This window comes from Eurosta solidaginis, chromosome 1, assembly GCF_040869045.1.
Source record: "Eurosta solidaginis isolate ZX-2024a chromosome 1, ASM4086904v1, whole genome shotgun sequence".
NCBI classification, from domain to species: Eukaryota; Metazoa; Arthropoda; class Insecta; order Diptera; family Tephritidae; genus Eurosta; species Eurosta solidaginis.
In genome coordinates this window covers 41,255,805-41,269,264 of record NC_090319.1, presented here as the reverse complement: position 1 = coordinate 41,269,264, position 13,460 = coordinate 41,255,805, and the positions used below count along the sequence as shown (strand labels likewise).

Below are 13,460 nucleotides of genomic sequence, written 5' to 3'. Positions count from 1 at the left end.
ACTGCACCTGTCTTCAGGTGCGGTAGACATCGTATTACTCCAGGAGCCGTGGATCGCTGGCAATAGGATCTGTGGCCTGCGGACACTAACGTATAAGCTTTATAGCGCTCAGGAAGCCTCGCACATGTATATTGGCTAAGGATAATTTCAGGGAGTTCGTGAGAGCGGCAAATCCACGAAACGATTTCATCCTACTCGGAGGCGATGCCAATGCTCATCACGCCCAGCGGGGCAGCAGTGATACAAATGACAGAGGTGAGTCTTTATTTAACTATCTTTTAGGAACTAATCTAAGTATATGTAATAGGGGAAATGATCCCACTTTCATTACGAGGAACCGCGAAGAGGTCCTTGACATAACCCTGGTCACAGACTCCTTCAGTGACCTGATAGTTTCATGGAGAATTCTAAAGGAGCACTCCTTTTCTGACCATAGTTATAAAAGATTTTCTGAATCACAGGCGCACATAAGTCGTAAGTACATACAAAATATTAGAAGAACGAACAGGGGCTACTATAAGAAGATAATAGGTAAAAAGCTATCTGTAGAGGTGCGAGCCCCAGAAAGCGAGGAGGAGCTAGACGTGTTTGGAAATAATTTCAGTCAAAAATGCAGGAATGCTTTAGATAGGGCTTGCCCGACTAAAAAGGTTTTGGAAACTCACAAACCACCATGGTGGTCGTCCGATCTTGACAAGCTTAGGAAGTCATGTAGGGCGGCCTTTAATAAAGTAAAGCATGATGGACATGAATCCTCATGGGCTGCTTATAAAGCGAAAATAAATATATATAAAAAAGCAATCCGGAATGGAAAGCGATCTTCCTGGAGGGATTTTTGCGGCAGGATTGAATCCACATCCGTGGCCTCCCGGTTAAGGAAGGTGCTATCGAAGTCTTCAAATCAGCTAAGTTACGTCCAAAAGCCGAATGGGCACTGGACGCACTCCAGCGTTGAAACCATAAACTTGCTAATGGACACCCACTTCCCAGCAAGTGCGGACGTGTCTCCAAGTATTGTCAGCGGAGGATCATCTAATGATCAGCTGATAAGCGTAATCACAGAAGATAGAAGGATAGATTGGGCTTTACAGACCTTCAAGCCCTATAAATCGCCGGGGCCGCATGGAATTTTTCCGGCTCAGCTACAGTATACTGCCGAACTTATAAGGCCCTGGATAAAAGGGATGTTTATATGTTGTCTTAGGCTCAATTACGTACCAGTATCATGGAGGGAAGGCAACGTGGTCTTTATCCCCAAGGCAGGGAAACCCTCCCACTCTAAACCAAATGATTATAGGCCTATAAGCTTATCTTCTTTTCTGCTTAATGCACTCGAAAGACTCCTAGAGGACTACATCAGGAGGAGAATTGAGCCGTCGCTTCTTTCGCAAGCTCAGCATGCCTATACTAAGGGCAGGTCAACTGACACTGCCTTGCACTCACTGGTATCCGTTATCGAAAGGTCACTAGACCTCAAGGAATACACATTGGTCATATTCCTAGATATAGCGGGTGCCTTCAACAACGTTCTCCCGGAGGCCATCACATCGGCGCTGACCGATCTGGGGGTGGACGTATTCCTGGTGGAGTTTATATACAATCTGCTTACGCGTATGCAGATTAAAACTGAGCTAGGTGGATGCGTGATCCGCAGACCGGTCGGCAGAGGCACTTCGCAGGGAGGTGTTCTCTCTCCCCTACTTTGGGTGGTTACCGTCAACCAACTACTCCGCCTCATGGAATCGGAAGGTCACCAAGTGATCGCGTATGCAGATGACATCTGCGTCACCATGCGGGGGAAATTTCCGCAAACTCTTTGCAACCTAATGGAAGGGGCACTATCCAAAATCTCGCACTGGGCCACAGCCACAGGCTTGGAAGTCAACCCGGATAAACCCGAACTTGTCCTCTTCACGAGGAGGTATAAGGTACCAAATCTAACACCGCCAACAATTGGGGGTATGTTTTTAGCGTTTAGCGATCGAGTCAAGTATTTGGGAATAATTCTGGATAGGAAGCTATTATGGAGTGACCATATAGTGGAGCGATGCAAGAAGGCAGCAGCAGCGCTGTTCACCTGCAAGAGGGCAATTGGCACCTCCTGGGGATTCTCCCCCAAGGTGACATACTGGATTTATACACCCATTGTGCGCCCGATTCTTCTTTATGGTGCCTTGGTCTGGTGGGCTGCACTAGCTAAAACTACCTATCTTAAGACGCTTCAAAAGGTGCAACGGAGTTCGGAGCTTTGCATCACCGGAGCTCTCGGCTCCACTCCATCTGAAGCACTCAACACAATGCTATACCTTCCACCTCTTGACCTGATAGCGATGGAAATAGCGGTCATCGCCGCTCTACGCATAAGGGAAACAGGTCTCTGGTCAAATGGATCTAGTGGACACGCAACAATCCTGGGCACGAACGCCCCAGTCCCAATACCGGTGCGCACTGACTACTGCACGCCAAAGAACGTCTTCGTTAAAAACTATAGTATATATATACCATCGCGACAGGCCTGGAATACCAGACAACATACGGTACCGGGTGCCATCAACATATTCACGGATGGTTCTAAGCTTGACGGGAAGGTGGGAGCAGGCCTCTTTTCGCCTACCAAATCACTGTAGTGTTTACCAAGCGGAAATGCTGGCAATACAAAGGGCTGTGAACCATCTCGGGTCTATGCCTAAGGATGATAAACCGGTGTTTATTTTCTCAGACAGCCAGGCCGCATTAAAGGCCCTGGACTCATTCGTCGACAACACAAAGTCGGTCACTAAATGCCGCAGATCTCTTAACGAGATGGCTCAGCACTTCAGTATCAGCCTTATATGGGTACCTGGGCACAGGGATATTGAAGGCAATTGCAGCGCAGACGAGCTGGCCAGAAGAGGCACCACCAACCATATCCTTCAGGGAAATGATTCGGTAGGTATACCCATGGCCACTTTCAGGCTTCGTGTGAACACAAGCACTATAAGAATTGCAAATGGACTATGGTCAGCCATATCATCGTGTGAGACATCCTGGCCCTCATATGACAAGGGGCGCAGAGGAGCGCTTCAGTTCTATCGTCCCTGATAAGGGTTCTAACAGGGCATTGCTTAATAGGCACGCATGGTACTAGAATGGGGGCAAAGACCTTCGACTATTGTCGCAGCTGCAGATGTACAGAGGAGGAAGAGTGTCCAGCACCTTCTCTGTCATTGTCCAGCGCTTAGTAGGCGTAGGTTGGCCATCCTTGGTAAACCTTATCTACATAACCTCGCTGAGGTCTCTAGCTATGAAGTAAAGGCTCTAGCAAAATTTATAATTTCCACGAGGTGGTTAGACCCGATTTGGGCAGGGTAGGAGTCCTCTTTGAGACCGTATAAGGTATTACAATGGGCCCATTGGTGGCCTAAGTAGTGAGCTGTTACCATAGTGTCCAGCTCAGCCCTTGCAACCTAATCTAACCTACCACATCATGAAAAATTATTTTATCTCCATTGAGAATAATATCAGGAAGGTTGTCTACGTCATTTGATGTATTTGCTAACACAATCGCCTTAGCTTTAGCTGCATTGAGAGATAGTTTATTTAGGTTAGCCCAATTTTCTGTACGTTTTAAATCTTCATTCAGCCTAGCAAATAAGTCTTCGTCGTCTATGTCATTGATGACAATTTTAGGTCTGGGATCGACCACTGTGGAACACCAGATTGATTGGTTTTAAACTAAAGACTTGGTTATCACATTGAACTTGTTGAAATCGCCCGGAGGGGGTTATCTCCGAATTACTTTTGGATTCTCTTCAGAGATTATAGAAAACATGTAATTTTCCGACTGTTTCGGAATTGCCGACAGGTTCATTTTCGGACTACTTTGGACCATGATACAAAAAATGGAGGTAGTTCCATTTAGTGTGATGTTAGCCACTTGACTTTTGCGGGGATAATGACAATTTCATCAAAAACAAGCTACCAGATTGAAAAAATGTTACTAATTTCCAAATTTTGATGGATATCATATTAACGGATACAACTAAATTATTTTCATATTTATTTAAAAAAAAAAGTAGCGGTTTGCCTTGGGAATATTTTAATACGAAATATCAGCCTAGAAAAGAAGGATTTTAATACGTTTTTTGAGCTCCCGAAAATTGCTTTGGTGGAAGAAACATGGTTTGAAGTATACAAAGCACGGGAATATAGCCTTCTTAAGTGTCCGTACGTTTGCTCAGAACATGTTGACAAAACATACACTTTTGTCAATTAATTTCCTAAAGGAGGTCCTTATTAACCGACACCGCAATTTCTAAAGAGTTTAGCATACTTAAACGCAAATTTATGAAATTGAATGCTGATAAATTGGCTACAAGTCCACATTTTTTATTTATTGTATAATTCAAGCGAAGCGCTTGAGGCGAGAATTGTTAAACCATTTTTTAAGGAGAACACTGCCCTGTAGCTCTACAGCTTATCCACTAGTTATGAGAGTTCTATGGCCCATTGTACCGGGGGTCACCTTGGGGCAAGCCCCGCCTATGCGCATGCTGTAGCCTTTTAGCGTTGCCATGGATGTGGCGTCCACAAACGTAACAAATTAAACACCAGACTTTGGAGGTACACTTTTTTCAACATGCCTTGAGAAATATCCACTGTAGAGGCATGATAACAGGGCCATACTAGAACAACAGGATTTTTCGTGTATTTTTCCTGTCTAGAGGTCAAGCTGCCATAAAGATATGAGCCATTAACCAATGTATGAGTCATTATCCACTACTTTTCAATAAAATTGCATATTTTACTGTATTCTCAATCGATATGTATCATAAATCGCGCTAAAGCATATTATTATTGTCTCAGATGACAATTGCGTTTTCATCCTGAAGGTAATTTCCATCCCGTAAAACCACAATTTCGCCTTGAACAGTAACGGTATGGCAACGCTTCTAGCAAAACAACAAAAAGTCCCATTACGATACTTAGCATACACTTGACTTGGCTTGCGAACTGTCACTTACAATTCTGTTAATTGAACATTGCATGTTACTGATTACTCAAAACCAAAGAAATTGAAATTCAATTTCTTTGCAAATACAGAGCTCTGTATTTACATAGTGTTTGAGAGTCACTGTAAAACTTATTTTTCACTTCACTTCCATTGTCATTCTCCACTGACATTTCGCTTTAACAAAGTTCGCGCAGTTCCAATGAAATTCAGTTTGGATATCAGTTGTAAATTTTCAATCGAATGTGTATGTTGTTGCTATTTATGCACGGATTTCAATTAATGGAATTCTCACACTTTGCAATAATTATGGAAGATTTATACAGTTAAAAGTAAAATATATGTGATAAAAGGTTTGCAAAAAAGTATTTTATTGATCGTTGGTGAACGATAACAAGAGAAAATAGGTGAAATTTCATTTTAAGGTAATGGCGACGCCGCTTTGTGTTTCGAAAGGTGAAAAAATCCGCTGCGTGTGCGCGTAAAAGAGATAGCGCTATACATATTTGGCAGTTTCTTCAAAGCTGGAATTCCAAAAACAAAAAAAAAAAAAAAAACCAGAAATTCGAGCACGAAAACCAGATAAAGAAAAATAGCAAAAGTGGATATAATTTGCTAAACAAAGAATTACAAATGCAATTAAAATTAAATCATAAATTACATACAAAAGTGCGAATGTAATTCATTCCAAGTTATTGTAAAGTGTTGAAATTAAATTAATTAATGAAATTAACAAATGAAGGCAGTATCGGCAACAAGAAAAAGATTAGATCAGTTAAACCTAGAAAAATTGGCAGACATTTGGATTTGGGTGAGTATTATTTTGTTATTGACATAAAACAACAACTGTAATTAATTGCCAATTTGTGAATATATTTTATATTTAGTTTATAGAGCCCTTGTTTGTGTGGGCTACACGCTATGTGATGGGGCACAGTTTTAATTGAGTCATTCATTGGAATAGGGTAAAAGACTAGTTGAGGGGTCGACTGCTAATACGGACCAAAAATATCGATATCTATATTTGTAGTTGAAGTTGGCGATTGTCATGTGGTTGTTGTAATATTGTGGTACCAAAGAAAAAAGTGTGAATATAAGTGTTTTTGGGCGGATATAGTTTTGGTCTCTAAACCGGTGTTGGACCCTCCCAAGGTCTTTATAAGCGCGGACTTCGGCCAATGCAGAAATGTGTTCTGCGCAAAAATACTATTGATCCTACCCCCGGTTTCGGAGGTTTTTCGTTAATATCTTTTGAGCAAATTGAAGTTTTTATTTTCCGCCTTCGGATTATTAATTCTGTTCTCAAAGCACTTCGTTTGACACCTCTCTCGATATTTTTAGTACAGTATTAGCAGTCGACCCCTCAACTAGACTACTACCCTAGCATGTTATGGTGATTTCCTTTCTACACGAAAATGTCGCCACTTTCAGGGGCAAACACTTTTAAGATTCTCACTTCGCCCTGTGAAATTGTAGCCACTTAAAATGTTCAGTGCCACCCCGCATGACTTTAAAAGAACAAATAATGTAACCCTGTCACGTAATCAGCTGTTTCTTCGCGCCAAATAAACAAAAACTCTCAAATTATATTTATTCAAATAAAATTAATTTTAGTATACTGTTTTTAGTATACTGTGTTTATTTGTCAATGTGATTCATCAGCTGATTGACAGGGCTGTTCTCTGCAAGTAATGTTGCATTTTTAGGGGTAGGTTGTTGAGAAAAGATAATGATGCCCTCTATTGAGGCTACACTGATTTTACAACAGAACACAACTTATTGAAGACTTGGCGTGAAGGCGACATTTTCGTGTAGAAATCACCATTAGCAACACTTCCAATTTAAACTTCGGAAAACTTAATACATTTTAAAAGCTCTTGTTATCATTCTAAGACAACTTTGTCGACTCTAAGAATAGGCAGCACGATCCGTTAATAGAGGTCGACGGAAAAGAGCACAAGACTTCTGGTCGGCTAGAGGCAGCTATTACTTCCACTGCCTCACACCACATTGAAAAGATGTATGATGAGTAAGTAACATGTCGATATACTACACATGCAGGTGTACATTGCATTAGGGCGGTGTCGAGACGATATTAATGTGTTGCTCAATTTCGGGCCGAAAACAATTTTTTAAATCACAACAGTTGTGAAATGGTTAATTGGTTTTGCTAAATATGTGGAATGGTGGCTTCCAGTACCCATTAGATCCATAACTTATCATTTTTACGACTCTTGGCAAATTCATATATATCATTTGAGTGTAATTGCTTTTCGATACGTGATCGTATAACACAATAAAGGCCCTGGAGTCCTCACGCAAGCGGCAAAACCAATTTATGACTTCTCAGAACTGCTCTGACAGGTTGGTATGTCGGTGAAACCCGCAGATTGTTTCTGTTGTTGTTGTTGTTGGTGTAGCAGTGCTTCGCCCCATCCAATAGGTGTGACCGATCACAAATTGTCATCAATGTCCTCCAATGGGGGTCCAAGGAAACTTGCAGTTTCAACAGGGGTGGACCATAGTGAGAGGGGTGTTAGAGGGCGTTGGTTCCACATTACAATTGAAGAGATGGTTGGTGTCATGTGGGACACATTTCAAGCAGGACATACATTTTGTATGTCGGGGTTGATTCTAGATTGGTAAGAGTTTAACCTGTTACAGTACCCAGTTGAGCTAAAATGACGCACTAGGTAGAGTGCGTTCCTCTTCTGCGAGTTCTGAGTATTTTTCTCTAAGAACTGGATTCGCATGGTAATTCCCGCCATAGAGGTCCGACGCCTGTTTGTGGATAACACTGAGGACCTGCTTGTGCTTTTTTGCTTCATACGGGTGTGTTCATAATGCTTACGGAGATGACCCCTTAAGCCCCTAGGAGGTGTAGCCTCATCAATCAGATGCCTGTTGGGATGCCCTGGTTTCTAGGTATTCAACAGAAACTGTTTGTTCAGCACTTGATTTCCCTCCCTAATGGGAAGTACACTCGAATCATTGTTTATGTGGTTTTCTGGGGACATGAGAGGACAGCCCGTAGCGGTTCTGAGGGCAGTATTTTGGCAGGCCTGTATTTTCTTTCATTCACCCCTGTTGAAATAGCAAGTTTCCTAGGACTCCCGTTAGAGGATATTGGCGACAATTTGTGATCGGTCGCAGCTGTTAGGTAGGGCGAAGCACTGCTACAACAACAACAACAAAATACTTTGCGCAATTTACCGCCGAGGAAAGTACGGCCGAGCTTCTCTTCCAATGCCGAACGGCAGCTACAACTTCTTCATTGAGACGTTTTTGAGGACAAAAATATACTTAGCCTCGGTTAAAAATGGTTTTTCTAGGTGAAAAAACTTTTTTCTGAATTTTGATGTTGCTTTGGCCAGGAACTCGAACCTAAAACCTTCGTTGTGCTACCACCACACCACACCAGCCGTCTGAAAAATAAGCTCTTTTGAAAGAAAATTTAATTGTGCGAATATACTTTTCGATTTATTGTTGTTTTTATACATGGTAATGGCAGACAAATTGAGCCATGTTTGCTGCTTGTAAGAGCTTGCAGCCCTTTGCTGGATATGAATCATTTAAGTGCTCTTCTGTTGTAGCGGTGCCGCTGAGGAAACTTTGTCCAATCTGTTTTCAAAGACTATTTAGTGTTAAAAGAGCCGTGTGATATGAAAGAAATCAGAATAACTTATATTCTCATGCCGCCATCACTCCACTAAATCCTGTTGTTGTTGGTGTTGTTGTAGCGATAAGGTTACTCCCCCCCCCCCCCCCCCCCCCCCCCCGAAGGCTTTGGGGAGTGTTATCGATGTGATGGTCCTTGGCCAGATACAGATCCGGTACGCTCTGGTAACACATCACCATTAAATTGCTAACCCGGCCATCTCGGGAACGATTTATATGGCCACATTAAACCTTCAGGCCACCCCTCCCTCCCCACCCTCAAGTTCCATGAGAAGATTGAGGTTGCCAGAGCCTCGTCTGTTAGTGAGACAGGGGCTTGTTACCGAAACCTACCGGCTATATATGCTGCAAAGAACTATCAACAGATAAACTCTATAACAACAGCTCAATACTTTGGTCGGGTGCAGCAGTAGTCCGCCAGGAACAACCATATTCTTGCCAATGGTAGAACCTCGGCTCAACCGACACATCCATTCATGAAATGTCGTCAAGATCATCTAAAGGTGAATTATGAAAGGTGGTATTTTTAAAGGATGATCTCCCTTTGGTAGCGTTGGATGAGTTAGTTAAAGGCACATTCTGTGGTTCCTGTAGTGCAGAGACATTTCAAATGTGAGGTGTTTATTGATCATACCCAGAGTAATCTGGATGATTAAACACTTGAGTTTACGAATTTCTGTTTGGCTCAGCGTCGTGTGGGACTTAGAATACTACTGAATTGGCTTAAATGTGATACCTAATTTGTGACTAAAATGTGCAGAACGGAAGTTTTGAGAGTTCCAAAAAATTATTCTCGCCTTCCACAGTCTGGATATATGTGGTTTTAGTCGCTTCCTACGACAGACATGCCTCATCGCGGCTATATTCTAAAATTCAACCCGTCTTAAGAGTTCGCGTGACTTTGGTTAATCGGCGGAGTATTTAATAGAAATTGTTCGGTAATATGTTAATAATATGCCTGGCGGCGAAAACCAGACAGCAAATACCGCGCGTGCCCTATTCGCGGTCGAATTCAAATTAATAAATGCATATCCGAAACTAATGATAGTAGCATCAAGATTTCCATTGAAGCTTGGCTGTACAAAAATATCTTTGTTCGTTAATCCTCAGAGAATTAAATTTAAATGTACAATATCGTAACCCTAGCCGCTTCCTTGTCTTCACTTTCATTTCCTTTATTTATTTATTTATTTCATTTTTGGTTTTTACATTCCGGCCAAGGGTGTGCCGTTGGCATTTAATTTAATTGAAACTCGTCTTCGGTAATTACTTACAATTTACTTATTTATTTAGCATTCTTTATATTCCAGTGAGCGTTGTTTGTAGTCCCATAATCTCTCCATATTTATTGTTTCCTAAGAAATCTGATCTGAACCACACCACACCACAGCTTTGCTCTTTAGCATCGAACGACTCAACGCAAAGCTGCAAATATCCACATATCCGTTCATTTTCCTACCTGTCCATACGAGTTTTCAAAGTTGTGAAACCACAATAAACCCCGTTTGTGGTCGACGCGACGTTGACGTTATAGTTTCACCATAATCATCACAATCATCATTGTTCCACTGCCAGCTAGCGCTTGCTCATAATGATAATATGTAGTTAAATATTCTCGACTGGAAGATCGGAATGTCAGTTGTTTTATTGTTTATTTCTTTCATTTATTTTCATGTTGTTGTTGTAGCAGTGCTGCTTATTTCATCGCGCTCATTGCTTTGTTAACTCTGTTTAAGCGTTTTCTATGGTTTGGAGATTTTATCGCCCTCTATATCTTGGCTATTTTCATTTCTTACTTACGCTTTCGTATTTTGTATTTCTTTGTATATTTATATACCCGCTTCGTTCAACCCTGCTTCCATGGGTTTAGTCGCATACATAATTGGTTGGCTGAATCATTTTGCCGTATTTTTACGTTTGGCTTATTTGGCGGTAAATGTTGTTGACAAGTTCCTTATGTATGTGAGTATGTGTCATTGTTGTTAGGTTGGCTCTAGAATTGTGCTGCAATATGCCAACTACGTAGGTGACTCCAGGTGGCCGTCGTCTATTGTGCATTCCTACAGTTTTGTGCAGAGATATGTTGTCAGTTAGTTTTCGAAACTGGTCCTCATTTTCGGGGAGTCTTATCGTTACAAGATGAATAAGAAGATTGGGCTTGGGTCCCAATCGTGCCTAATCTATAACTGGAAAAGAACTATCAACATCGATAGAAGTCCTAAAACCTTTTGGGAGTGTTTTTATGACAAATACAACAGCAATGTCAGTGTAAGACTTATTCACCGTCTCGACTGTCGGCCGAATCAATCTTGTGTTTGATCAATCACCCGTACTAATCTCAATTGATTGGCCAGTCGATTTTATTACAGTGTGACTCTTAAGTCATTCGTCCGAATTGACGAATCGTGCCAATATCCTTAGGAATGTGATAAACGTCGAAGCTTCAGAGATCTATGAAATCCGAATACTGGTCGATTGCGAATAATGGAGCAAATAAGAGCAGCGTCTAGGGGACAGCAACTTCCCTGCCAATGTGGTCAGTTTTGGCCAATAACGCAGCTTTAAAGTAAGATTTGAAGAAGAAAGTTGTGTGGTACCTCCAAGTACTGGAGCAAACTGATCTCTATACCAATAGAAACCAAATCCACTTGGGCAGTGTAGATGGAATTATGATTTAACATCCAACTTCATTAATTTAGGTAACCGACTGTCAGCTATCATAAAACTTGGGCGCGACTTTTGGTATCAACTGGATGGCCAAACTAAGAAAATGATGGCTTCTACATGGTCATCGGGGCAGTAGTCAGAAGTAATAGTATCGAAGTGTATCAGATTCATATCCGGTAATAAATTGCTCAACTCCATCACACTCCCACAAATAACCGGCCACTTCCACACACATTCTATTTTGAGTATTATATTCGGTTAAAGTGTAGAACTCCGCTAACGATTCCAAAAGCTCTAGTCAAGTGCTCTATCAAAACGACTTACCTACAGTGGTTTTAGATCAATAACGCGCATACATGGGCTCTTCATAGCTGGTTGGCTCCTTGGGGCTCTGAATATTAAATTAATCGATTGCGGAAGAGTTACACGAACAATTATCACAGTATGCCTTGTATTTCTTTGGCATCGCCACGCCGCACACTCAAAGCAAACGATACAACAATCAGTCGACATTCATTGTATTGAGCCCTTCCCGCAATTTAAGTGTAACCAACAAAAAGTAAATTTTACAGTAAAAGGTTTTTTGTAATTATCTTCTGACAAAAAATAGCTACTGTCTGGAAGCAAAGTTTGAGAAAGGGTTTCCCAATCTTTAAAATCCGAATTATGAACTGAAATGCATGTAAAATTTTCTCGTATAGTTCTTGCGTTCGAAATGTATACCATTCATGTATACTCAATAGTGCTATAAAAAGCAATAACCGTTCCTTGTGCCGTTTTCGTAAACGCTTTCATTATAAAAAGCATATTTTCTTTTTCCGTGTGGTGTATTCAATACTTTCTGAAGGTCGAAGCTGCCGCAGATATACGTCCCATTCTCTTTGCTTTTCCTTTGGTCCTCTAAGAAAATTTCTTTTGATTTATCTCTGTCCCGTATGTGCATTTTATGTTCCTCAGTTTGTTGTAAAAGGTTTTGTGCTTCTCTGTTCGAATTTTTTTACTTTTCACAAATAATGCAACTGTCATTTTTTGGAAAATGGAAGCCTATATGGTATTCATTTTTGAAAATGGTACGAAAAACTCTTAGGGATAACTTAGCTTGCTCCTGATTTGTATTTATCAAGTGCTGCGTGTAACACCTATACAAAGTCGGCACGTTTCGAAAGTATTGTGGAAGATATAACTTACTACTTTTGATCCTATAATAGTGGGAAGGAACTGCTGGTAGGTGTTCAATGTATGATTTCAAAAGAGCCACATTTATTTCGTCAGACTTATTATGGGGAGGAGGTCTTTTTTTGGTCAGGCAAGAGGTATTTGAAGAGTTATGTTTTTTTCTAATACATATTAACGTGTTTTGGGAAATATTAAGTGTTTTCAGTAAAAACTGCTGACAAACTTTAAAACGCTTTTCTTTATAGGTAATGAAATATGCATAGCTCCACTGTTTTTAAGGCTATCTGATGTTCTCCTTTGAACGCATTTCCGGGTCATGCACGATAGAAGTCAATCTCTTTGTCGCCTATGCTCCAATGTTCATTTAGCACCAACTGATCTTGGTCACTAAGCTTTCCCAACACTTGTTTCCACACTTTACCTACGCAGGGATTTGGTTTAACTTCATACAGCTTTCGTTTTTTACCCCGAAGTCTTTTAGGAAGTTTTCGTTTCTTCTTGTACCCTCTTGTTCCAACGCATATCTCGTTTTCTAATTCCCCAGAATATGTCTTTTCAGACTGGGTATCACTATATGGCACCAGTGAGTTATTCTTGATCGTTCATTGGTATAAAAACACAGTTTTGTTATTTTATTTTAAAGATAATATAAAATAATTAATCACCTTATTTTGTAAAAGCTCCATATTAAAATAAAACAATTTTATTGGATTTCACGAGCTTAAGCAGAAATGATTTGTATCAAACTAAAATATATATTTTCGTTTTCAGCCATATTTTTTTCTTTTTACAAAATGATTGCTTAAATCATGCATATACAGTATAATTGCAACATGTGATTTTGCGAACAATATAAATATACAGGATAAAAGTGAAAACAAACATTACTCGTAAGATACCACAGAGAAGCACTTTTGAGGTAAGTAGCAATTTGCGGTCACAAAAAAGT

The 13,460-nt window shown here is 40.7% G+C and overlaps 1 protein-coding gene across 6 annotated transcripts in view; it reads left to right on the top strand.

The window, feature by feature from the left end:
• The first annotated feature begins 5,224 nt into the window (after positions 1 to 5,224).
• Positions 5,225 to 13,460, top strand: part of cno (adherens junction formation factor afadin) — a 151,151-nt gene continuing 142,915 nt past the window's right edge. For 3 of the 6 annotated variants that reach the window (XM_067787883.1, XM_067787874.1, XM_067787839.1), the window contains exon 1: positions 5,225 to 5,801. The gene's annotated coding sequence lies outside the window, so the exon portion shown is untranslated. Of the gene's footprint in view, positions 5,802 to 13,310; positions 13,431 to 13,460 lie in introns of those variants that run through there. The other 3 variants (XM_067787848.1, XM_067787858.1, XM_067787866.1) reach the window with 3 other exon arrangements.